The 25,490-nt window shown below is 45.4% G+C and overlaps 1 protein-coding gene across 1 annotated transcript in view; it reads right to left on the minus strand.

The window, feature by feature from the left end:
- SNAP25 (synaptosome associated protein 25) overlaps positions 1–21,705 on the minus strand; it is a 61,431-nt gene extending 39,726 nt beyond the window's left edge. The window contains exon 1 of the mRNA XM_058836511.1: positions 21,584–21,705. The gene's annotated coding sequence lies outside the window, so the exon portion shown is untranslated. The remainder of the gene's footprint in view (positions 1–21,583) is intronic.
- Between the last annotated feature and the right edge of the window lie 3,785 nt (positions 21,706–25,490).

Genomic DNA, 25,490 nt, shown 5'->3' on the forward strand with positions numbered 1-25,490 from the left:
TTTTTACAGAGTCACAATAACAAAAAATCCTGCTGTTACACAGCTCATCTCCCTGAAGGGAAGCTGTACCCTTGACCAGTCCAGACCTATTCCCAAAACCCTGCAGTGCTGTTCAGAGAAGGGAGAAGGTCTGTGCTTCCTTCACTGGGCACAACTGGAGGATTAAATGGGAAGATCCTTGGGTCATATCCACCATTGTCTACTGGTGAATACTTGTATCAAAATCAATAAATTGGGAACTACCATGTGAGGTGGATACAGCGAATGCTTACAGCACCCTTAGAGTTGTACAAGTCAAATATTGAAAGCATCTGACATTTCTAGGCTAAGTAACAAACTGTATTAGCCACAGGAATGCATAATAGCAGCCCACGGATATGGAAAACTTATTCACTTATTTTCAAAGGCCCCTGCTGCTTTCTGATTCACACCTACAACTAATTCCTGGCTGCTACTCATTTTCCAGGAATCAGTAATACAAATTCGAAGAAGGCTGATTTAGAAACCTCTCTTTCTTCAGAAGTCCATTTCAGCCTTTACAGGCTGATGAGAAAAACCCCAGCACACTCTTCCAGTGAAGATTACCCAGACTTGCAGGCAAGGATTTAGCTGTACTAATATAAGAGCACAACTTCTAGTCTTTTTTTTTCCTCCTTTCTTTTTTTATTGACCAATCAATTCAACAACAGGCTTGATAGTGCCTCAAGGGCATCGCTTTCAGCCACGTGATCAGCAGATTAACAGAGAGGCTGCAAAATCCTTTCCGCTCAAACTGTTTTAACAGAGGATCAAAATCTTTCTCTCTGCATGGGGATTTTTATTTAGCTAGTTCTTTGCATTGAGTTTGCACATGTTTGTGAAGGAATTAAGGCCTGCAAGGGCATGCAAGATGGTCTGGTTTGGCTTCTAACCTTTCCCTTTCAATTTGTGCTTGGGAGTAGAAAGTTTTCCAGCTCCTTATGGGAATGTTGTCCCTTCCCCAGGTCCTACATTTGCATTATTATTGGTTGAATCTCATCAACCCACAGGTGCTGGGCTTGAAAGGACAGAATTTAAAACACTTCGAAAGAGCTGCCCCTTTTCCCCTCCTGCAGTTCTTGTTCTCACTAAGGAGGACGGATATGTTGAAACAGGTTGTGTGATACAATCTGCAGGGGAAAGGTTTGGGAAATTCAGGAGCTGGATAAGTCCCGTGGGGTCACATGAGATTTATAGAGCTCTGCTGAACAGTAAAACAAGAGATTAAATTTGATCATGTAAATAAAATAAACAACAATTAACTGTTTCTTGGCTATAGTACTCTGGCTCCTGGGAAGCAACTGTTTGAAATATAGAGGTGCATGGGGGCTTCTGCTGAAATCCTTAATATTCAATGCCCAGATCCCTGAGCTGTGAAGGTACAACTACTGCTGGTGGCAAGAGGGTGCATTCAGTGCTGTAGAAATGAAGAAAACAGCACACAAAATACCCTGAAACTGAGCAGAAAGCCAGGCTGCCTTATATCCATCTAAGACATAAAAGCACACCTGGAGCTGCAGAGATTGAGGATCAAATGTGAAGGTTCACACATAAGATGGCTGAGAGGATTCTTTGGCTCTAGCACGTGTTGAAACAAAACCAACCCCCTCACTCAGCTGCTGGATGGTGAACCACAGCAGTGAGCTGGGACAAGAGCAATTCACACACTAACAACAGAAACAGCAAGAATAAACTCAGCAAAAAAAATTAATAGCTGACATTTGACAGCAATCACAGTCTGGTCACAAACAAGTGATGGAATTCAGCAAATAGACGATTTTCCCAGAACTGTGCCTGGATATTCCCACAGTTCTGCTGTCGATATCCTAGAGCTCCAGATTTCAAGCAGAGTATGCGCACACAGCTGAGGATTTTCCTCACTGCCTGGCAATGAAAGCTCCAATTCTAGTTTCATTTAAATCCCTAAAGCTTTTTCTGCCTTTGCGGGACCCACATGAGGTGACTTTGGGTCTTTAAGACCGGAGGCTTTGTAAAAAGCCAAGCCAAAAGGAAGGAATAAATTACTCCTTGCAGTGGATGAATAGTGACAGTCAATCTGGTTCTTCTAAACATTCCAACAGTGCTTGGTTTGTATCAGAAAAACAGGGTTCACCTTCCAACCTCTCCACCCTCATAAGACTCCTATTTATTTAGGTGCATCTGCATTCATTCACCTGAGCATAAATCCAGAGAGTTTCTGGATGTCAGCTGCTTTTCCAGTCCTCTGTAGGAGACCTCAGCTTGTCCCAAGGACAAGCGACCTTCTGCAGTGCTGCTCCCAGAGCATCACAGGGATGCCTCACCCAGGCTGGGAGCAAGAGGCACCACAGCTCCCAGAGCTGCAGTGTGACAAGGACCACAGGGCACAGCCCAGGGTGGCACCGAGCTGGTGCTGCACACTGAGCACAGCCTGTGACGTGGGGGAAATGGTGAACAACTGACATCTTCCCAAAAGGCACGTTCAGCAGTGGTAGATGGCTTCCAGAGATGTCCCCAGTGGGGAGTTAGGGCTGGAATGTTGTGAAGCTTGTCAGATCAAGCACTGAAAATACTCTGCCCCACAAGGTGCTTTTACACTCCTAAGTGGCCAAGCACCCAGTGTGCAAGGTGAAGTGTCTCAAGCACATGGTGCACCCAAGGGCTTTGCTGCAGCTCTTCAGGGAACAGTAAATGTGTCTCTCCTCTAGAACCCACCAGTAGAGAGCCATCTTTTCAGGTTTGGGTAGAGGAGCTCTGGTCTTTCAGTATCAGCCAAAATCCCTTTATTTTTTTCAGCTGGTTTTAGTTTTGGAAAGCTTTCCCATCACTTCTACCCCTCCTGCAAATGTATGAGGATTTTTAGAAATTGAAACATTCTGAAGACAAGAACAATACTTGCTAATGAAGTAATTTGTTAGTAAAATAAGATCCAATCAAGAATATTGACATGCTTTACTATGTATTTATAAATACTACTCCTGTAAGTAAAGACAGCAGGATGGAGCATGAACTTCATTTGAATGTAATCCAATTTAAATCTAAAGCAATCATTGTTTGCTTGTGTACTTTATGTAATTTAAATTCCTGAAGAACCCATGGTTCTTCATTCTTGACCTAAGAATAATGTGGTAACAATTCTGTGTCTAAAACAGAATTTGTTTTCTGTAAGCAACATTGCCCATTTCAGATATTTCAACTGCTTTTACCATTCTGACAATATTCTTTCAGTAAGTGAATAAACAGAGGGAGATGATGCCTTCCTTCCTGAAGCCCCAGTGGCACATACAGCAGAAAATCCATGTGGTGTAAGAGATCTTGGAGTGCAGCTGCTGTCTTCACACTTCACCCAAGGGTAGATTGAAGGCCACAGATTTAAATGAAGTTACCCTTGTAAGCTTTGAAAATTCATCTAAGGAGCAGGTCTCGAGGACATATAGCCTGGACCCATCTGGTAGACTAAAAGCTCCTTGTTCGAGCAAATAAATAAAACACCCATTGTTGAGGGAAAAGGGGAACATTTATGTCACTTACATCAGTTAGTGGCTTAAGAAAGCTTTGTAACTACTTCAGCTCTTGTAAGCTCGGAGCCCTGTGACTGACAGCCAAACTGTTGTCCAAAAACTTCCCAGGCTTAGCCCAGATGCAAAGTGCAATGGGCAAAGTCAGGAAGCACATCTGTGGCCACAGCCCTGGGGCTCACTGCTCTCCGCACTCGTGCTGAAACACCAGTGCTGTAGTGAAAGGGCTGTGTTTCCAGGTGACCTTGAGCTGAAGAGAACAGGGGCAAGAGATTTATTTAAGGAGCCCGTGGGGGGGCATGATCTATTTTTAAGCAAAAAGAATCCATTTTGTGGGTTTATTACACTTTGGGCCTGGGTGGCTGCCAGAGAGAAAGAAGCACTCCCCTCTTCAGAGTGATGCTGTGAGCCCTCATGTTTTCTGCAGCACCTTCCTGGCCTCACTGTGTTCCTCTGCTCCAGCAGCAGTGGGATGCCTTTCCCCCTCTCCCACCACTCATAACCAGACCCATAAATCCTCCTTTCCCAGAGCATCGCCTCCTTGCAACATCCCCAGTTCCTGCAAAGCACAGGGCACTGCAGTCTCTGCAGTGAGCCACTGCTGCGAGTGCTCCCTGCAAGGCTGCAGTGAAGATGCTGAGGAGGTGTGCTGGGTGTTACATTTCGGCAGCAGTGGAGCAGGGAGGGGATGCTGCAGTGTCCATTCTGCTGTTTGATGCACTGAAGCCTCTGCCTCGGGGATTTGCCATCAGCTGCTGCAGCGTGTGCAGTCTGCTGCAGGATCCAGCGCTGAGCCCTGCTGAGCCAGACTCTGGCGCAGCGCCCTGGGGTGCTGGGTGAGGAGAGGGGTCAGCTTTGGCAGCCTCGGGAGGAGAGAGAAGTGCAGTTTTTGGTGAGGTTTTGTGCCCTGCCTCGCGTTTGTTCAAACCCAGTGAAGGGAGACACGACAATAAAATGACAGATTATCTATTTCTGTCCCTTTCCCCTGCATTCCCCATTCTGCCCCATGAGGCTGCCTTGAATCCAGGTTAAGTAATTCAGGATAGCAGAGTCATAAAAAAGACTAATTAATTCCTCAGGTTTCATTAGACATTAAGGGTAATCACTGTCTGAAACTTCAGACAGGCCCTGGATGAACACGAACCATCATCAGTGCCCAGTAGACAGCTGCCAGCAGTCTGGGAAGTAAATTTAGCTCCCATCTGAATTTCAGGAACCCCAAAATACAGATCCTGATTTAAAACTTTGTCCTGGCATATGGAAATAACTGTAGCTGTAGCTGAAATTAATTTTAGATTAATTTTGTATTTAAAGAAAAAAAAAATCCCCCAGCCTGTGAGGGAGGGCTCTGAATTCCTCTTTTTCCTCACTGCTGAAAAGCAGTGAAGTGCCTTGGGCTGGGTGAACTAAACTAGTGCTGAGTTCATTGAGGAAAGGATATAAAATCTGTCTTTTCTGAGGACTTGGCCTAAGAGCCTGGAAAAGGCCACCCTCTTTAATGAACTATAAAAATCCTTCTTCCCATCAGGCAAAGGTGAGAAAGAAAATTCCTGCACGGTTTTTTTCAGGGGCATTAATCTCTCTCATACTGAAGCAATAGAATCTTCCTCATGAACCCAGGGGTAGCAAAGTTTAGCTCAGAAGGCTAATTTCAAAGTAGCTTATATTGATTAACTTGTCTGATTGCAGATATTTATTCATAATTAAAAATCAATATTTATTCATATTTAATCATTCTTTGAAAGCAGAACTTTCCCCTACTGGTCAACATCAAGTAGAAGAAATTTCTCTGCTACTGAAATGTGGCACTCATCCCAAAATGAGTCCACTCAGTCCAGGCACCTGTTTCCATAATAACCTGTGCCTTCTTCTTCTGAGGAATGTGACAAATTTCAAATTTTTGGGAAACAATAGACCAACCCATGCATCCTCTTAGAAGTCAGGAGTGATCATCCACTGGGAAATTTCTCCCAGTAGTTTTATGTGTCTGAGCCAGGTTAGTGAAACTTTTTGTAACATAGGAATCCTAGTTCTTTGGCAAGTCTTGCTGCTTCAACCACCTCTGACTTGAAAAATGAACAAGAATTTTAAAATCTACCCCAAAGCTTAATGAGGCTATTTCATTTCCAGGACATTTCAATAGGCCTTAAGCTAAGCACTAATACAAGCTCACAAATAATACAGGCAGCACAAATGCAACATTTTATGGCAGAGATATGGAAAATGGAATAGAACTAACATATCTTCACCTCGTTGTGTCTCAGTGCAACAATAAAATTCATCTGAAAGCTCATTCCTAGAATTAATAAACACGTTGAACTGCAGCGCTGGGAGCGTTAGGTCAGGAACAAATTAATGTCATCGAGGCAGTGAAGCCTGACTAGGTAAGGCATGTGCCACGTTTGTGCTGCTGAGAAGGCTCCTTCCTTCCACTGCTGATTAACTCTTGCCCGTGGTTAGTGGAGGCAGAAATGGTGAGATGTGAAGATGGCCTGTCAGGACAGTCTGGCTTCTGAAATTGTTAATAGAGCCTTTACGGGTCCCTGCCCATAAAGTTACCAAATTCAAAAATCCAAAACAAGCGTTGTGTTGCTTATCCCCATTTAAGAAGAGAAATGATGAGTTGTTAGGTGCACTCTCCCCTTCCCTTGCCTTCTCACTTCATGTCCTGCTCCTCTGGACATGAAGGCCATGAATAACCACTGAGGACAAGAAGGAGTCACACACTGAAGGTCTGTGGGCAAAGCACCAGAGGTTCATGGCATCAACAACTGCTCACAGAGGAGTAAGAGTGGACACCTGTCCTCTGCCCCTCAGTGATCATCCACCCCAGGGTAAGGGCAGCCTCTGAATATGACCAAATCACAGAATATGAGCCTTCCATGTGTCCCCAGAGTCACCTCCCAGCAGGTGCCTTGGCAATCTTCCCAGGATAACAGGTAGCCCCAGGCCCTTGGTGGCCCCATCCAAGGCCACTAAGGAACAGCAGCTCCTATCAGCTTGTTTTCTTTTAAGCCTCTCTGAAGCCCACAAGCAGAGAGGCACAGAATGTAGGCAAAGCCAGGAAAAGGAGAATTGTGTTCATCTTTTCCAGCTGTCCTGGTGAGCAATTTTGTACAGCCTGAGACTTGAAAAGGTGCCCATAGGGTACCATGAGGGATCCATCACATGTGTATGCTGAGGTAAAAATACAGAATTCAGTACGATACCAGTGTTAAAATATTATTTCTCCAGTCATTTGTTGATTTAAAAGAGATCCTCCTTTCTGACCCATGGCACAGCACCTGCTATTCCAAACAATATAAATTTCAAGGCCATTCATTTTGTTTAATGCTATTTCCACGAGAGACAGGAACCTGCATCACAGCTTCCATATTATCCCAGACATCTGATGCAACATCTCCTGAAATGGCTGGGCCATGAGAAGCCCAAACTGCTCTTCATCTGCTCCATCTCATGCAAAAATGAGACATAAACATTTCCCACTTCCATTATATTTCTGTTGCCGAAGTTACAAGGCTGGGAAAGCTTTTTTAGCATCTTCAAAGCACAAACAAAAAAACTTTGTCCCCTTCTCTCCCCAGTTCTGATTGAATGTCAGTATTTCTTGGCTCTGAAGTCTATAATCAGTGTAAGTGTGTTAGGGGGTTTGGGACTAAACAATAGAACAAATGTCATCCATCAGCAGAGACTCTTTGGCAGGAGCTGAACGAGGCTCATGCCAGACAGAGAGACTGACACAAGTAAGCAAAGAAACAGTAAAAAGTTTCCTATTTCATTGGAAATGTGCAATATATTGATTTTATAGACTAATCAAATAACAATCAAAATGCTTACTAATATTAAAACTCTTCATTTCTTACGTAAAAGGAACCTTTACAGAAAATTAAAAAAAAAAATTCAAAGTATTTATTTCTAAAAATTACTGTCATCTTTTTCAAAGCTTTGACAGAAATGAGTCCATTTCTTTCCTCCAGCAAATCAAAGTTCTGTTTTCACTGCCTGGGGATCTGACTACCTTGTCACACATTCTGCACACATACTTAGTCAGCCAGCTACTAAAACACAGGCAAGAGGTTATGTTACTTCTGGAGGGAAGGACTGTTCTCTCAGGAATTGGAATAGCTGCAAAATGCATAAGATTTCTAACTTAAAGTACTAAATTTCCCGCAATATTTTGCATTTTCAGCTTTCAGATTTTACCATATAATTGAAATGTCCTTATGTGAGAAATACTAATTAATTTAAGCAGTAATGGAGACATTTATCCAGAGTGAGGTGGTTGAATTCTGAAAAAAAAATTCATTTCAACAGCATTGATTAAATAGTATTTCCGTGTTGTTTGCTGGTCTGATTTATTAAACAAACAATCTCTCAGTGACCCATATTTCACAATGATACCAGGACATTATTCAACAGGACACTACAACAGAGTAGATGAATAAACTTTACTGGTAGTTTAGTCTAAAACCTAATTGTTCACAAAGAATAATATTTGTGTTTACCAGAACAAATATTTACATTTTTACATATGCAAAACTGGCAATATTGGCTTTCACAGTGACAACAAATATTTGCAGCTCTTTTGGTCAATGTATCTTTTTTTATTGAGTATTAAAGAACGCCATCCTTTAACAACTGTCTTCCTTAGTTCATTGTTAACCTTCATCAAGTTAATTCTTCACATGGCTTTACAATGTGCTTCCCATACAAATGGCACTTGTCCCTTGCTTTTTTATGGGTTCTAGGCAGAAAACTTCAAGAAAAGTCAGAGATGTTTGCAGTAATGGCCAACTAAGCTGTCATCTGACCTAGAAATGGAACTTCTTGAATCACAAGCACAAGTGAGCGGCTTAATTTCCTATGACATCTGCAGTTACATCTGGACATTTCCCTTTAGTCCATCTGTATCTGGCAGTCCTGCAGTGTGTATCATTTGCCCAAAGAATGCCAGATTGCTGCTGACCCTCACAAGTCCACACGCATTCATCTTCCTTTGAAGAGAGACAGGTCCTGGCAGTTCTGTTAAAAATTTTTAAATAATCACGTCTCTAACTCAACTCAGAATATCCACCCCTGTCCTGAGGTGGACACATTTTTTGATCCCCTGCATCTTGTTTGCCATGTCCCATCTCAGAGTGACCATGAGTTTGTGAAAATGAGGCTGTCACCCAGAACAAAACTTTTTTATACCACACTAGTTCAAAGCTAGTTTCATGGCTTCTCCCCATACTCCAACATATGGTAGCACAGAAAGGGATTTTCTGAAATTCAGGTTGAATGTTCTTGTTCCAGAATTCCCAGGAACTTGCTTAGAATTTTCCATGTATAATGCAGTGTTAGCCTTCCCACAATAACTATTTGTTCCTCTGTGTTCCTTGTGGCAGGCCTGAACAGACTGTCATCTTCCTTTAGGATGACTTTTAACAATGCTAAAGGATCTATGAGGAACATTTTAATCCAGACAAGCTAAATCACTGTCCTAGATATTTTTCTTTGCTCAGTGTGATTCTCTGAGGGCTGCATCTCTTGTGACTGTTGCTGTGACAGTTGCTATTTCTGCAGAGATGAACGTGATAGCTCAGCTGGGGAAATGGGACCAGCACACATCCAGCTGCAATTCTGCATTTTAATAACCTCAAAACAAAGTTATTTCACATGACTCTGTCAAGATTACTGTCAAAAATCTTGTGGATAAAGTTACAGGAAAAAATGCTTGCCAAAATAGCATTTTTTGAAATACTTAATTAGGAATATTCATAGAGAGCAAATTCTGGATTTGAAACACAAGCTTTTCACTGTTCCCACACCTTCCCACATCTGCATCCCTTGCACACGCAGTAAGGGGGCAGGAAGCCCCTGGGACAATATAGAAGGAAGGCAGTACAGGTCAAGCCTCAAGTGTGTGCAGTGAACAGTCTGAAGATCCAGAGATTTTTTCTGAAAAAGGACTCATCAAATCATTTCAGATGAAGAGGAAGTCAAGGAAAATCAAAATTTGTGGTGAGCATTCCCAGAACACAGAAAATGATTGGGGATTTCACTATATAATTAGTTTGCTGCAAATTGCTCTCTGATTTCTTCAAGTGCGTCATACCTTGAGTGTATCTCAGCCACGTGATTACTGAGGTGCTGATGAGCCACTTTTCTCAGCCTTGTCTCTGTTTTGGGCTTAAAGAACAGATCCAGCAGAGGTGAGTCAGTTCTACTCTGCAGTGCTGGAGAGAGGACCTGATCACATTCTCCTTTAGACAGATGGTGACTCATCAGCAAAATACCTATTATGCTCAACTGATTCAGGGTTTTATAGAATACAATACATTCCTGACTTGTACAAACCACAGTATGTTTATATATATGTGACTTTCTGCCCAGTTTCTAAGTCAGAATTAAGTCACTGTTAGTTCTGAGATTCAGGGGAGGGTGGTGATGTTGGTTTTTGTGTAGTGTAAAGGAGCACAGCTGCAGCCCTGTTTTCTTGGGACATGTAAAGAATGGTGTTCAAGGCTTTCTGAGCCTGTGTTGTGCACTGTGTGCTCCAGGTGCACACTGCATTTCCAGTGGAAAGGAGGAGCAGCTCCACAGCTTGTCCTCTGCATAATGCAGCTATGCATTATTGAAGTGTTTGAACTCCAGACATTTGCTTTGTAACTGTGGCTTCTTTGTTACAGTGTCCAGAGAGTTAAAAATGGCTTAGTTATCGCCAAACAGATCCTCCTCTTCCACTGAAATGTTCTGAGGAATACCTTTGTTAAAGAGCTGCTCTCTTAATGTAAGAGCTGCCACTCTTTTAGTAGCAGCACCCTTAAAGCTGGAGTATTCCTGACAAAGCTCCCTGTTGTTCTGGAGGCCGACCCAGTTAGTGCTGTCCCAGTTCAACAGCCTGTGATGGGCTGGCCATGGCTGGATGGAGCCACAAAGCCACAACCTCAAAAGGACAGGGAAGAGAAAATACGACTAAAGGCTTGTAGGTTGAGATCATGACAGGAAGGTGATGCAGCAATTTATCTCATAGGCAAAACAGACCCAACTTGGGGAAAGTTACTGAATTTATTACCAATCAAATCAGAGTAGGACAATGAGAAATAAACCCAAATCGTACAACACCTTTCCGTCACTCTTCCCTCCTTCCTCAGCACAACCTTACTCCCGATTCTCTACCTTCTCCCTCCAGCAGGGAATGGGGATCACAGTCAGTTCATCACACATTGACTCTGCTGCTCCTTCCTCCTCAGGGGGGGAATCCTCACACTCTTCCTGTGCTCCAGCATGGGGTTTCTCCCATGGGAGACAGTCCTCCATTAAATTCTGCAACTGGATCCTTTCCATGGGCTGCAGTCCTTCCTGAACTGCTCCAGCACGGGCCCCTTCCACAGGGTGCAGTCCTTCAGGAACAGGCTGCTCCAGCACAAGTTCCCAACAGGATCACAACTCCTGCCAGAAAACCTGCTCCACCATGGGATCCTCTCTCCCTGGGTCTACAGGTGCTGTCAGGAGCCTTCTCCAGTGTGAGCTTCCCATGAGGTCACAGCCTATAAGGGCATCCCCCTGCTCTGGCATGGGTCTCCTCCCCGGGCTGCAGATGGATCTGTGCTCCCCTGTAGATATCTATGGGCTGTAGGGGCACAGTTGGCTCACCACAGGCTGTGGGGAATCTGTTCCAGCACCTTCACTGGCCTTGGTGTCTGCAGAGCTGTTTCTCCTACATTTTCTCACTCCTCTCTCTAGCTACAGTTGCTCTTGTGCAGTTTTTTCCCCCACTTCTTAAATCAGTTATCCCAGAGGCACCACTACCATTGCTCACAGGCTCAGCCTTGGCCAGCAGCGGGTCCATCTTGGAGCCAGCTATGACTGTCTCCATTGAACCCAGGAGAAGTTTCTGGCAGCTTTTCACAGAATTTTCCCCTTACATCCCCCCCCAAAACTTTGCTACACACACCCAGTACACAGCCACATTTCTCTGATTGTTCTGGTGAGCTCCCTGGCTCCTGTGTGCCAGCTCATGAGACCAAGCTCCAAAATGCTCAATTGTAGCTTGCCCTGCTGAGCAGCTTTTCCCAAAAAAGCAGTAAAATCATTGCTATGAGACATGGTCTCCAAAATGACCATGACTTTGTTCCCTTCTCCCCCTCGCTCCAGCCCATAAAAACCATTCATCTGAGCAACTGCTTACAAGCACGACATTCACAAATCCCACTTCACAGTGGGATCTCATCACTTCTGATGATCCCCTTTTTATAGTCTACCACTTTCATTCACTCGCATGTCTTCAGCTGTGAGGCAGCAATTTAACCCCCCATCTGGTGCTATTAATTTGCACTGATAACTTCATGTCTCTTCTGAAACAGGCTTCTATTTCTAACACACTTGAAAAGAGGGCCTTTTTTAGGCTTTCTACTAAAAGGAAAAATGTCTGGGCTCTGCCTTATGATATTACAAACACTGGTTTGCTTTTATTTTCAATATAAGTGCCGCAGAGCAAGTGCACATCTCCAACACCGCAGTGAGTGGGTAGCAGTCATTATCCTTTAGCTCTGCTATTTCTCTCTGAGACACCAGCTACAGGGGACACTGCTCACAAATCCAGCCATCCTGCTGTCTGTATGTACCTATAAAACCGAGATAAGGACTAAGGATAAGGACTAAGGATAAGCTCTGCACCCCTTCTGCATTGTGAAATGCAAAGATGGAACAGAAAGTTGTGGCTGCTAAGGGGATGCAGACTGGGCATCAGGAGTGGGAGTGTTTTATAACCTAACATTTCAAGACACCTTTAAAATTACTCTATTAAAACTCGATGATTGGTGTTTACTTTTTAAGTCTAGGTAATTGTTAATGGTGTGCTTGTAGGGAAAGAACAGCAAGACAGGGAATTAAACAAAAAACCCATCTTGTCCTTTCTCTTGAGTCTACTGGTCTTTGTCTCTTTTTTTTTGTATTTGGGTTTGTGCTTTGTTGGGGTTTTTTTCATTCCCCATGTTATTCATTCTGATTTTTATCCTCTTGTTCTCTTCTTCATCCTTATTGGTACAGTGGATCATTTTTTGGTTAAAATGCAGTAAATCATCTAAGCTCAGGAACTGGCTTACTCTGTTTGGCAATACTGGAGAGCCTGGTTAAATTTTGAAAGGTGTCTGTCTTCCCTGCTGTAGAAAGTTGATTGTTTTGAGAAATATATTCTGACTGCAGGCATGAATGGAAGAACTCCGTCTGGAGAACAGCTGAGTGCACAACACATTTCTTGGAAATGTCACCACAAAAACAGAATACGAAAAGAAGGTAAAGAAATTGAAATCTTTAAACGGCTTTGGAGTCTCACATTCTGTGCTTGAACATCTAATTCCCAGAATCATGGAGTCTGTCCTGGCCTTTGGATCAGTGTCTTATCTCTTCACCTGCCAGACTGGGAAATCTTTTAAAAGTTTTGTGAGTAAACTTCTAGGTGCAAGCAAAGCCTTTCTGCAGGCAAGGGAAGGACAGAAATATGGGATCTTTACTGGTAAAGAATGGAGCTCTTAAGAATATGAACTCTAAAGAGGAAGGCAAGTGTTAGTCTATAAAGAAATAGGGGTAACCACAGGAAAATCACAGCAGCGGAGCTGCTCATCAATCTAAATAGCAGCTTAATAACTTCACAGGTAAATGCTTGCATCCACAATAAAGAATTTACTGGATTTCACTGTTCAGTTAAAAACAACATATTGTCACACTCTTCACTGCAAGCGATTTTTGAAAGCAAAGCTGGAATATTGTACTGCTGTAGAAACAGTTAAGTCAGAGGAGCCCTGCAACCTATGGGATGTCCTGTTTTATAGGGGTTCAGTTCACTGATGGGCAGCATCTTCTGGCCTCTTACTCAACGACCCATTCAAAGGAGAGGGAAGCCCTGAGGTCCTTGTAGCTCTGCGGGAGTAGCTCTTCATCTCCACCTGCACTGTGTTCCTGTCTTCCTACTCTTCCCTGTTGTCCCTCTGTGCTCTGGGTGGCCCATTGCCTGTAAAGCCTTGTCTGTCCATACCAAGCTCCCTGTCCTAAATGGGGCTGAAAGGGGTCTTTCTCTGCACCTCCTTCTCTTGAGGGGGTGATTTCCCTCAGGGCATTTGGGGAACATGATGAGAGCAGAGAGCTGAGGCTGCAGAATTTGAGGTAGGACTGGGAGGGAGACCCCAAACTCCAAGTGAAAAAAAAGGCAGCACAGCTATTGAGGCCTCCAGAGGATGAGAGATGCCGCTCGGCTCTTCAGTCACATGCTACCCTCTATCAGCCTGCTTAATACTGTAACCTTAAGTACCCTGAGCATTAATCTGGAAATTGGGGACCTTTTGTGTGACGTTGGAAGCTCTCTTGTGTTCTTATTTGTCAGCTTGTTAGAAGTGCACACCTGTTCTTGTTTACCAGGCTTAGAAAATGATCCTCAGAGCCTGCAAGTTGCTTCAGGAGCAGCCTGTTTTGTACTATTTAAAATAGTTAATTAAGAAAAAGGGAACAAGACAACACAATGATTTAAAAATGCCCTGCTAATATAGAAAATCTAAAGCCTGCAGATGGCCTACTGTTGCCTTACAAAGGCAGTCTAGAGCATTTTCAATTATACTTAGCGTATTCCTGGAGCCTCGAGGGGTTTTTCCACTGTCTCTTGACGTGCTCATCTCTAAAATGAACTAAACTGACAGCAAAGAACCATCCAGGCCTTTTTTTCCCTTCCTCTCTTTTCTTCTGTTAAATAAGAGAACCTCTTAGGAACATCAGACTTGAAGAGACTTGCTGCCTTATCAAGTCCAGTCTCTTGTGACCAGCACCAGCCACGCTACATAATCCCCTTCCTGCACTCATCCAGTGCCATCTTAAACCCCTTTGCTGCTCTTGGCCTTTCTGCCTCTTGCCTCTGCTGCTGGTATAATAAAAGACCTACATTTTCAGGAACTGCAAATTCTGTATCCCAAGAACATGTTTTTAATGGCAGAAAAGCTGCAGAAAATCCTTCACTAAGCTCTGCAACCAATACCTATCTCCATACAGCTGAGCAGATAAAAAAAACGCTTCTCTGGGGAGAACTGGCTGTTGGAAGTCCAGTGAATTCCAGTTTAATTTGGTTTGCATACCTTGGTTTCTTTCTTGAGGGCATTTCACATCCTTGAAATTACATTCACTTCGGTGAATGGTCCCTGGAAAAGCAAATGTTTGGCCAAAATACTCAAATATTCACAGAACATACCTGGGCTGTATGTTCAGCTCTCAGTTACTGGTTTGGAATCGGTGCTGCTGAAGGGAGAGGACTCAGTCCCACTCTCCCCTGCAGCTCATTGCAGCTCTGGAGGAACACAGAGCTCTGCCAAAGTCCTGGTCTTGTGTAATGCACGAGCAAATGCAGAAATGTTTAATCCACCTTCTGGTTTGAGATCGTGTTCTTCTCTTGCTATCATGAATTCAACAGTAATAATCTGGATTTATATGATCCTTCCAGCCAAGCCTTTTACTAACCTGAAGGAAACAGTCGTGGTAGGGCAACATCCTGTCAAATTCTAGGTAAATGACAACTACCTTTGTTGGGAGAATGTTGCATTTTACGGGTATCGAGTAGATCACCACCCCCAGGCACTGGAAACTGCTATGCCCTAATATTCATTAAAATATCTTTTCGAAGGTAGAGGGTACTTGTCCTACATCTGAAACTGGAAGTGTTTTAATCTCAGCTTTTTCTTTTATGGATAGAGGCAACTGAGACACTTGGCAAAGGTTACATTTATATAATGTGTGATACTTTCACCTGAATCCAGATATTCCATGTGCAGTCCTGGTTCTTTAATCCCTAACCCCCAATATCTGAAGTTCAGATGTTACCAAACATCTCCAGTCCAATTAATTGCCCGGCATCTTCCTACTGCTTTCTGCAGGAGCAAATTATCCCTGAGAGATGTCTGTGCCTAATAAACAGGGAACAGAAATTTCTCTCCTAACAATGTCAGTCGCTGGCAGGGTCAGCGCTGCAGGGCACAGGCAGCCCTGAGCCCGCAGAGCTTTGTGCCCACGAAGGTGCACAGGGTGCAGAGGCTCCAGGCAGCAGCAGCACTGAGCTGGACCAAACAGCAATTCCCTGATGCCTGCAGAAATGCAAGCTTGGCTAAATCCCTCTGAGGTGAATGGAGAGGTGCCTCAGGATGTGAATGGGACCAGACTGAACAAAAAAAATACTAGCACAGGGAAGAGAAAGAAAACTTTAATTTGCATCTAAAGCATAGTGAAGCTAATTTTAGTAGCTTTTATTTGAAAAAAAATGCTTAAATATGCATGGGAGACTTCTGTTCCTGTTTAAAAAAAGAATCAGTGAATGGTAACACTATTTTGACAGATGAGCTCTTCTGAAGAAGTATACTTTTGTTTCGTGAAATTTTTTAGAGTAGCTGGAGGAAATATATTTACCTCTGTAAGACAGATCAAGGAACTGGCATCTGCACAGTTCTGCTGGGAGCTATAATTTCCAGGAGTGGGAAAAGGAACCAAAGGAGAGGCTGGCTCATCTTCCAAATAACTGTTTTATACAAAAGGAAAAATACAATTACTACTTCCTCTACAACTTTGTTGCAATTCAGGAACAGAATTCCTCTCCTTTGAGTGGAGAGTAAGTATAACAAATAAATACAGCATGACGGACACCAAGCTGTGAAGTGATCAGAGCTTTAGTTTTCAATCTAAACTTGTAGTCTCTTTTACAGACTAGTGACAGTGAAAGCCTTTGGAGATTTGCTGCGATTTTTAGCAAGGGAATATTACCAAGAAAATGTGGGAGATGGAAGAGATCAATGCAAAATTACAAATGTGCCTTACCAAGGACTCTGCAGTGCCTTGTATGTGCAATTCCCTGATAATCTGTAGGTTCTGAGGAAAAAGTAGCAAATCTTGCATTAACTTTGGAAATCACCTACATCAGGCATCCTTTTGTAATGTCTAGGATACAAATTTTAGTTGTTAGCACTGCCATAGTCTATGATAACTCTAATTTTGCTCATGGATTCTACCAGTAAATGCTGGCACAAAAACTTGGTCATATCAAAAGCACAAGAAAAACTATAACTACAGTGAAAACACATAAGAACATGTTCAGTTTTAGACACTTGGACAGTGAGACTTGGATTTGCCTTTGCCTCTGTTCTTTCATATTTCAACTCTACAAATACAATGTCTCTGCCATTAAGAATGTTGCCTTAAAAAACTTGATGGAAGAAGCATAATTTTCCCATGCACTTACTGGAATGTAGGAAAACTTCACGCTACTTCTCAGCTTGAAGAGCAATTAAAGGCTACAGCAAGGAATTTCTGACTTTTTCTGCATATAACTGTGCCTTTAGGAAAAATTTAGCTGCGTCCTGGGTTTTAAGTCATATTCAAGTTCTGATGGTGTTATGTACCAGCAGAGTGCAGCAGAACCCAACCTGAAATAGAGGCATAACATGCAGGATTCCTCCTCTGCTGCTTCATCACTGCTCGCTGTCACCATTTCTCAGGCAGCCTGGCCGTGTGAGCCTCGGCCATGAGGGTCTGCGACAATGACACCAGGCCGGTAAAAAAATAGGGATGGGGTTTGGGTGGGCAGCATTCTAAATGAGTTCTTTTTTTAAAAGAGCTGCTCCTTTAGCAAATAGACCCATTTCTGGTTTAAAATACAAATAAGGAGTCCCAGCTTAGAAGATTATCGGCCTGTAGCACTCAGTTATGCTGCTTCACACCAATTGAGCCTAATAATAAATTATATCCCATTCAAAAAGTGAAATAGAGCACTGTTAGCACTAAAGAAAAAAAAGAAAAAAATAAAAAAATCTCTTAAATAGCCAGACAGATCACAGATTGGTCAGCACTAACATTCAGCTCTAAAAGGCCAGGAATAGCCATGATTAATTACTTAGTGTTTCCCTTTTCTCCTTCCTGTGCCTCTAGAAGAATTCAGCTTTCTCCAACAGATAAGATACCATGTCTCTTATTATTAAAGTAAATAAGGAAAGAAAGAAAGAAAGAAAGAAAGAAAGAAAGAAAGAAAGAAAGAAAGAAAGAAAGAAAGAAAGAAAGAAAGAAAGAAAGAAAGAAAGAAAGAAAGAAAGAAAGAAAGAAAGAAAGAAAGAAAGAAAGAAAGAAAGAAAGAAAGAAAGAGAAGAAAAGAGAAGAAAAAAAAAAGGAAAAGGTTCTGATACAATATTACATTCTCTTTAGAATCACAGCATGCCAGTATATTTCAGAGGGAATACGTACACAGCATTTGTTTCCCTTTGAAAAACCTAAACTGCTAAATATTCTTTTACAAGTCTCACAAAATTATGTACAGGGAAGTATTTTCCTTGATTCCAACTGACTTTGGATTAGACCTGCTGGAATAATCAAAATCAGAAGACAACACTCATCGCCTTTCACATCAGGGTCCTAATGCCTGTGATGTGTTTCTTTCATCCTGGTGATCTTTAGCAGGAATTAAGAGAGGATTGTAGGTGAGCATGAGGTGATGAGGAAATAGCAAGTGAACAAGATGAAAGATACAAGAGCAAAGCTAAATTTCCCTCTAAAATAGCAGGGCAAGTGGTTCAAACACTTCCTCTAGGCTATTCAGATCCACTTTCGGGTCTTGCAATGTCAGCCTTGGGGCCATCACAAAGCAGAAAGAACAATTTCAGACCGATGCAGTTGACTTGTCTTTGTGCTTGGTGGAAAGTCCTAGAAAACATAGTGGGATGTGGGACAGCATATTGAAAATCATGATCAAATAAGAGGCAGATTTTGGTGGTGGGAGTTTGTGTGTGTCTAAGCATTTGTGGAGGGAGTAACAAAGGGGTGACAGACAACAACTAGGAATATAACTTGTATGTTTTGGAGAAAGTGCTCATTGCAATACAACGCAGCGAGCTGAATCTGCAAGGAAAGAAAGCCAGAGTTTATTGAAACTAAGGAAAAAGACACCGTTAGAGGCTCAAAAATAATAAGCTAAAAAAAAATAAACTATTCCTTGACAACGTACAGCCCTGACAAACTATATCTCAGCACTCCCAGGAGTAGATAGACAAGCCCTATGCCCGCTCCAAAGTCCAACTTCCTAGAGGTAATCACGATCTGCCTGAGAAGTGCATCCTGTAGCAGCTCTCCAGCAATGCATTATTCTTGTCTGCTTAGACTCTAAAGCTCTGAAATGCTTGAATAAGTCTGTTGTTACAGATTGCCTGGCACTGGCCCAGCCCAAAGGTGACTGCATTGGTAGCAGGGCATGAAACTCCATAGACAGAAAAATGCATTCTGCCCAATGAATGCTGTGAAGTCAGCCTGCATCTGTTGTGGTTTTATCCAGCTTAGAAGCCTAGAAATCGCTGAAATGAGTGTGTGTGTGTGTGTATGTGTATAAATATGTACAGATGAAAGTACCCTCCCTATGTTATAAAACGTTATGACAGAGATTTGGGGGGGGAAAAATGCAAGAAAAAGAGTAATTGTGTGACAACAAGCCAAGGTAAAGGGAAAACAGTTTCTGCTGTTTGTTCCTTAGAGAAGAAATCATTAGCAAACTGAGCCCTGTTGCTTGCCATATACTTTCTAATTTTCCCCTGAGGGTTGCTTACAAATGCAGCAGCTGTAGCCTTGTGACACAGACATAAAAATCACTGAAGTTGTTCACACTGACAGGAAAAGTGTTTTGTTTCGTTACCTCACTCAGTTAAAGCAGTGCAAGCACTAGGTAGAGATCGTGCTTTATTTGCTTTAGCACCTTAATCTTGCTATTTGTTGCCATACCTAAAGCATAGGGAGAAAAATGAAAAGCTTTCCCTTGACCTGAAAAGCAGCTCCCACCTCCAGTGCAATAAATCTGGGAAGTGGAGCTGCATCTCATTAGATGTATTTTGAGGGTAGAATTCTGCTGTTCTTTCTTTCACTGCCCCTGTGAGTTCAATGGACACACAGCCTGGTCCCGAGAGCTCTTGGAAATGCCACTCTCATTTTCTAGTTAGCTGTGGAAAGAAAGTTAAGCTGCATTTATTTGGGGGTTGTTATCTAGCTGCATTTGGTTTTGTACCGTGTTGAGTTTCTGCAACTCCTCTTGACTTTAGAGGCAGCCACAAGCTTTTGCTTTTGCCAATCAGACCTGCCTGCATCTTTGGTTTGGTCACCTCTATTGTCTTTTGGCACCCATCCTAGGAACCAAACTCTTCAGTGGTCACCTCCTGGCTGACCTGTTCTGCGCGATGCAGCAGCAATGGAAAACCACTGCTGCTTTTTCCTAGACTAGCTTCTTTGCAGAGGTGTGCAGGTGGCTGGGGGCCTAGGAGAGAGTCGCTTCCCCATCCGTACCCACCGGAGCACTCGTCTCCCAGATGGCTCCATCCCTTCCCCTGCCACCCACAGGGGTGGCTGCCCCACGCCATCCTCGTGCTGATCAATGGGGGAGCTGCAACATGCCCAGGGCTAGGACGAGGTGGGGGTGTGGGACAGGCAAGTCCTTGAAGATGCAGCGGCCAGAGCTGGAAGCAGGCAGGTCTGGATTAAGGGGCTGTTCTGCCACCCCCGGGCAGCGCCGCAGACCAGCCCCCCCATTCCCACCCCCCACTCCCCCGTCCCCCCGTCCTCAGCTGGGAACGAAACCAGCAGCAATTATTTAATCCAAGCACGTAAATCTGGCAGATCCCGCGGCTCCGCTTTGACGCAGCTACGCAGCGCAGTGTCTGGACACGCAGCCCAATCCCCCTTTCTCCCCTTGTTTATTCGCCCCGCAGAAAAAAAAACAGAACAGCGAAGTTACCAACTTGAAACCGCACCGAGGGGTTTGGGGTGCCGGGAAGCGGAAAGGACGGGCGGAGGGAACACCGCCGGCGTCGGGAGAGCCGGAGCCAGGAGCCGTGACGGGGCAGCCCGCGTTACATAAGGCGTCGGCTCCGCACCGCTCCGCAGCGCGGAGAGCGGGGCGGGGGGGCCGGCACGGGCTGAGCCCCCGGTGGTCACGGCACAGCGGCGCCGGAGCCGCGGCACGCAGCGCCCGAAGCGCCCGGGGACAGCGGCGCCGGGGGACGGAGCGCGGCTGCGGGGAAGCCCCGGGAGGCTGCCGATGGTCCCTGCGGGCAGTGCCCAGCCCCGGGGGGACCCCGCGTTATGTAACTCCCGCCTTCCTTGCACGAACACCTCTCCAGGGAGAGGGGCCGAAGTGCCAAACGCCGATGAATTGCAGAAACTGATGTTATTTGCCTGTTTTTGTTGTTTGTTTGTTGTTTTTTAGATTTTATTTTTCCCTCTTCTCACTCCGAGCTGCACAAACCCAACTGCTCTTGCCCGCGGTCCTGTCCTGGAATGAGTGAGCACCGCCGCTTGCCAGTCGGGAATCGCTTCCCAGTCCCGTGTCCGGGGGGGCAGCCCCGGGGCGGGGGGCGCGGAGCCGCAGGGCGCTGCAGCACGGCCGCCTCCGCTGCCGCCGCGGAGGCACCGCGACGGCTCCCGCGGCCTCGGTGCTGAACGTACACAGAAACACAGACACACAGACAGACACACAGACACTCAGACACAGACACAGACGCCTCTCACTCCCCGGTCCCGGCGCGAGCCCCGGCGCTGTCCGCGGTGCTGAACACACACACGGACGCACAGACAGACGCAGACACCCGGTCTCTCCCCGTCCCGCTCGGGCCCGGCGCTGTCCGCGGTGCTGATGCTCCGCCGCAGCCCGGCGCGGCGCGGGCGCTGCAGTGCCCCGGGCGGCACAGCCCGCTCCGGCCCAGCAGCGCACAACGCCCGCAGACCCTTCTCCCCGCTCGGGGCTGGGAATGACGCTGGTTCCCCTTCTCCTCCGACCTTCCCTTCTCCGCCGGCCTGCAGCCGCCCGCACGGCCGAGAGGCACAGCCCGGCTGCCTCCCCCGGCTCCAGCCGGGGATGAGGCTGGCAGCGAAATCACCCCCTTCTCCCTGCCTTTCTCTGTCCCCTCAGCAGCCCAGAGGCTGGAGACAAAAAGCCGAACGGGTCCCACTTTAAATATATCCTTTTCCCCATTTCATTATCGTCAATACGGCCCCCTCCCCCTGCTGAGCCGGTGCCCGCGGTGGTCTCCCACCTTTACCTGGGCTGGCGAAGCGCGGCGCGGCGGGGTCGGTGGGTCGGTGCCGCAGCTGGATGGGAGGCAAGGACAGGAGGCTGCTGACCTCCGCGGGTCTCCTTCTTCAATGGATCGGGAGCCGTGCCCTCATCAAAGATGGCCGTCCGCTCCTACGTCAGCAGCTTTTAATAGCCCTCCCCGGCGGGGGGAGCGGGAGGGGGCAGAGCGGGCCGGGCGGGTTTGAGTCATCGCCGCCGCACCGCTCCCTCCGCCGGCCCCGCCGCCTCCCGCAGCCGCCCCGCCGCCGCCTCCCCGGGGCCGGGGTCGGGGTCGGGGGCTGAGGGCCGCTGCGGGCGAACCGCCCGAGAAGGGGGGCAGGGGCCCTCCCGCAGAAGCGATTTCCTCCGCCAAAGGGGTGGTCCGAAGAGGGTATCCCTCTGAAGTCCCCGGTACTCCATATATGGCCAATCTACGTGGGCTTCTATTTTTATGTGTGAATTCTTCCTTCTCTCCCCTCTTTTTATTTCTCATAACATCCTGCCAGGGGTCTGAGTGTGTTAATCTGTTTATTCTCCCTCTCCTCCCTCCCCTCTCCTAAGTCGGAGCAGCCAAACACGAGGAAATCCATGGTTAAGGACATGTGTTGTAACTGATCATTTGAGGGACAGGTTGAAAAAATGAGAGAGAGAAATCAAAAATAAAGCCTGGCCAAGTACATGAGCACACACATAGCACAGTGAGCACATCCCACTGCTGCCGAGGAAGGAAACGGTAACTCTGTTTGAGGAAAGCGCCTGTCTTATTTATCATGAATTAATTAAAATATTCATTCCGAGCGTACCTAATTTGGAGCAAATGGAGCTGTCTCCAGTGTGATTTCTAATGGGGAGGAAATCCTTCCATTTCATACAAAACAGTGTATGTTTGTAAAATTTATCTCTTAATGGGGATCTTAATGAAGGTTGGGGATTGCAGTCGAAGTGCGATGCTCTCTTTCGTAACCTCAGTCATCCTTTCTCTTTCACTCCACAAGCCTCAGCGCTTTCATTTATGGAACCATCCAGACCAGGAGATGAGCAGCAATGCCTCCCTCATCCCTGTCTGAGCCTCTCCTGCGAGCAATAAGCGAACCCTGGCTGGGTTTAACTCTGACACCGTGCGTGCAGGCTTTTCTCAACAGTCTGCGAACGGCAGAGTCAAAACATCAGTCCCACATTAGCCATAATTCCATCCTCATCCTCTCTTCTTGCCCCCCCTTTTGCCAAGGCGAAGAAAACCGGAAGAGAGGGAAGGCGATGCAGCTGTATTTTGGAGCGCGTTCATCTCGTGTTATGGTTGTATGGGCGTGGGGGAGGGACGGGGAGGGGAGGGGAGGGAGGCGCGGGGGAGAAGGAGAGAGAATTGCGGGTGATTCCTCCTCCCCTGCTCTGTAGTTCCCCACAGAAAAACGTGACTGTAGATCGTGCTTTGTGAGTCTCACCCTCTTCCTACGAAAATATGTCCTTCAGTCTCTTTTGAAAGGAAGCAGTCAAAAGTTTGCTAAATATACGAGAAGGAATTCTCAGTCGAGAGGGGCTTCCTGCTGCATTAGAGCATCTAATGAGCTGTGCACACAGAAACCGCAGGGAAGGAGAGAACCTGTCATGTTCCCGGGCTGTAAACACAGCCTGAGATTAACACTGTGCAGACACCCCCCTCCAGGTGAGGGATCTGGAACAGCAGCCTGATTGGGAAATGGATTTAGCGTCATAAACGGCGATTTGGGAAAACAAATCTTTCCAGGCCGGTTCCCGCAGGGGTTAATCGCGCCCAGCACTCGGGTTAGGTGTGCACTGCAGATGGCAAGAGGAATCCCAGGGTGAGCCCTGCTCTGGAATCCGGGCTGTCCGTGTGCATGCATCGTGCAACTTCCTAGCACACACAGAAAGTTAAAAAGGGAATTCTCAGTCAGACAGCTTGGCTGATAGGTGCTTCAAAAATAAGTATGATTTTCAAGAGAGCGATACTAGTACTTACTAATAATTCATATTAGTGATAGATAAGGGAAGGAAAAGAGAGATTATAAACTCATGTTTTGGCTAAGCCACCAGCACTGCAAAATGCTGGCTGGGTTTGGATTCAGTCCAATAACGCCTCAGAGAAGAATTTCAGTCCATTGGATACCAGCAAGGATGAATTTGGCTCCTTGCATCAAAAGTCGGGGAGGAAAATGCAGTGAAGGCAAAATAAAATGCAGCATAACTTGGGGAAAGAAATGTAAGGAATGGTAAAAGGAAGAGAAAGCAGAGAGGGAGTGGGAGGAGGATAAGAGGTAGTTTTCCAGTGAGAAAACTGGGTTCAATTTAAGATTCATTTTCCAGCTCTGCTGCAGCAGAAATCACGTAGTTTAATAAAACAACATAGGCAGAATCATTAAATAGATCACAAACATTGCCCATAAGCTTAGCAGGAACAACTACCTTTGTACAGTTATTCTGAAAATGCACAAGGGAAGGGATGGATCCTGTGTTGTTGAGGAATGTGGCTGCCTCTATCCTGGCAGATGCAGAGGGGGGCAGGCTTTTGCACGGCAGCACCGGGATTTCTGTCGCAATAAGTGCTACTAAGCAATTTTAACTGGTTCTTTAACATCTTTTAAGGATAATAAACAAAACAGAAGAAGAAGAAAAACACATGGGGAGTTTATTGACTCTATCTGGTAGTATTTGAACACTCATTTCACACTGTGAACAGGGCAAATGTGAGAAGTCTATAAAACAAGTAGGAGGAGAGAGAAAACCGGAATTTGGTCTAAGAATGATTCAGCTCCTTCTTAATTATTCAGGCAAATATTCAGCAGGCTTAACAAGCAGTACCTGTGGGCACAGCCCATGAATAATGAGGCAGGGAACATGCTCTCCTGCATGACAGCAGCACGATGTGTGTTCCCACATTACCAGCCAGGAGCTGGAGAAGGGCAGAAAAGGCAGAGCCTGCAGCAGGTTCAAAGGGGGAAAGAACAACCCCTGTTTTGTCCATGGTTTGAGATCTGCGGGCAGTGGAAGCTTCCTGGCTGCTCACAGCATCACCTTCAGCCTCCAGCTTGCACCCCTGTGTGCTGCAAAGCCGGGCTGTGAGGCAGCCAAGTGAGGGAAACACCAAAATGCTGACAGTGCCACCAGATCCTGGATGTTATTTCCTGGGCTCTCTTAGAGTCCCTTGTAACACAAAGACTGCCTTGATTCTCTTCACCTTCCTCAGACATTTCCTTTTTTTTTTTTTCCTTTTTCAGCAGAGAGGGAAATATCTTGTTTATCCAAATGCTGCTCATCCATGCCTCAAGTATGTGGCTGGGAAAGAAATTGAACTAAGCGTAAAACAAATTAGAGAGGAAAAATATACCTGCTTTGGCACTGAACAATTCCCAGCCCCTCTGATTTCTGCCTTTTCCCAGGCTGAGATGCCGAGGCATGCCCCAGTCTGATATGGGCTGTGCAGTAAGAACAGTTTGAGGATGGAGCCCTTTATGCAGAACTCCTAATTACCTTCTGTCATTCACTGCTCTTTATGTAACTCTGAATTTTGACCATCAACAGTACTTGCATCTATGTGCCCCAGGCTGCTTCCGATTAAATTTGAGGGAATGGCTGGGCCTAATTTTTCCCTGCATTTTCAGGATCTCTAGATACACAGTTTAGCTGTGGGCTTTTAAAGGACCTGTCTATGATCAGGTGCTCCAGTTTAGGCCAAGCCAAGATTTCTCTGAGGCTTATGTTCAAAAATGGAGAGATTTAAAATACAATTGTAACATAAACCCTTGGAGATGAGTCTTCATCTATTTCCCTATCACTCTTTTAGATGTGCACAGTCAGATCCCCAAAAGTGTTTTGGTACCTGATTCCTGATCAGTTAAAGAGCAACCAGGGCTTAGATACTTGGTGAGCCTGGGTTC

The sequence above is a fragment of the Poecile atricapillus genome, chromosome 3 (assembly GCF_030490865.1).
Source record: "Poecile atricapillus isolate bPoeAtr1 chromosome 3, bPoeAtr1.hap1, whole genome shotgun sequence".
Lineage (NCBI taxonomy): Eukaryota > Metazoa > Chordata > Aves > Passeriformes > Paridae > Poecile > Poecile atricapillus.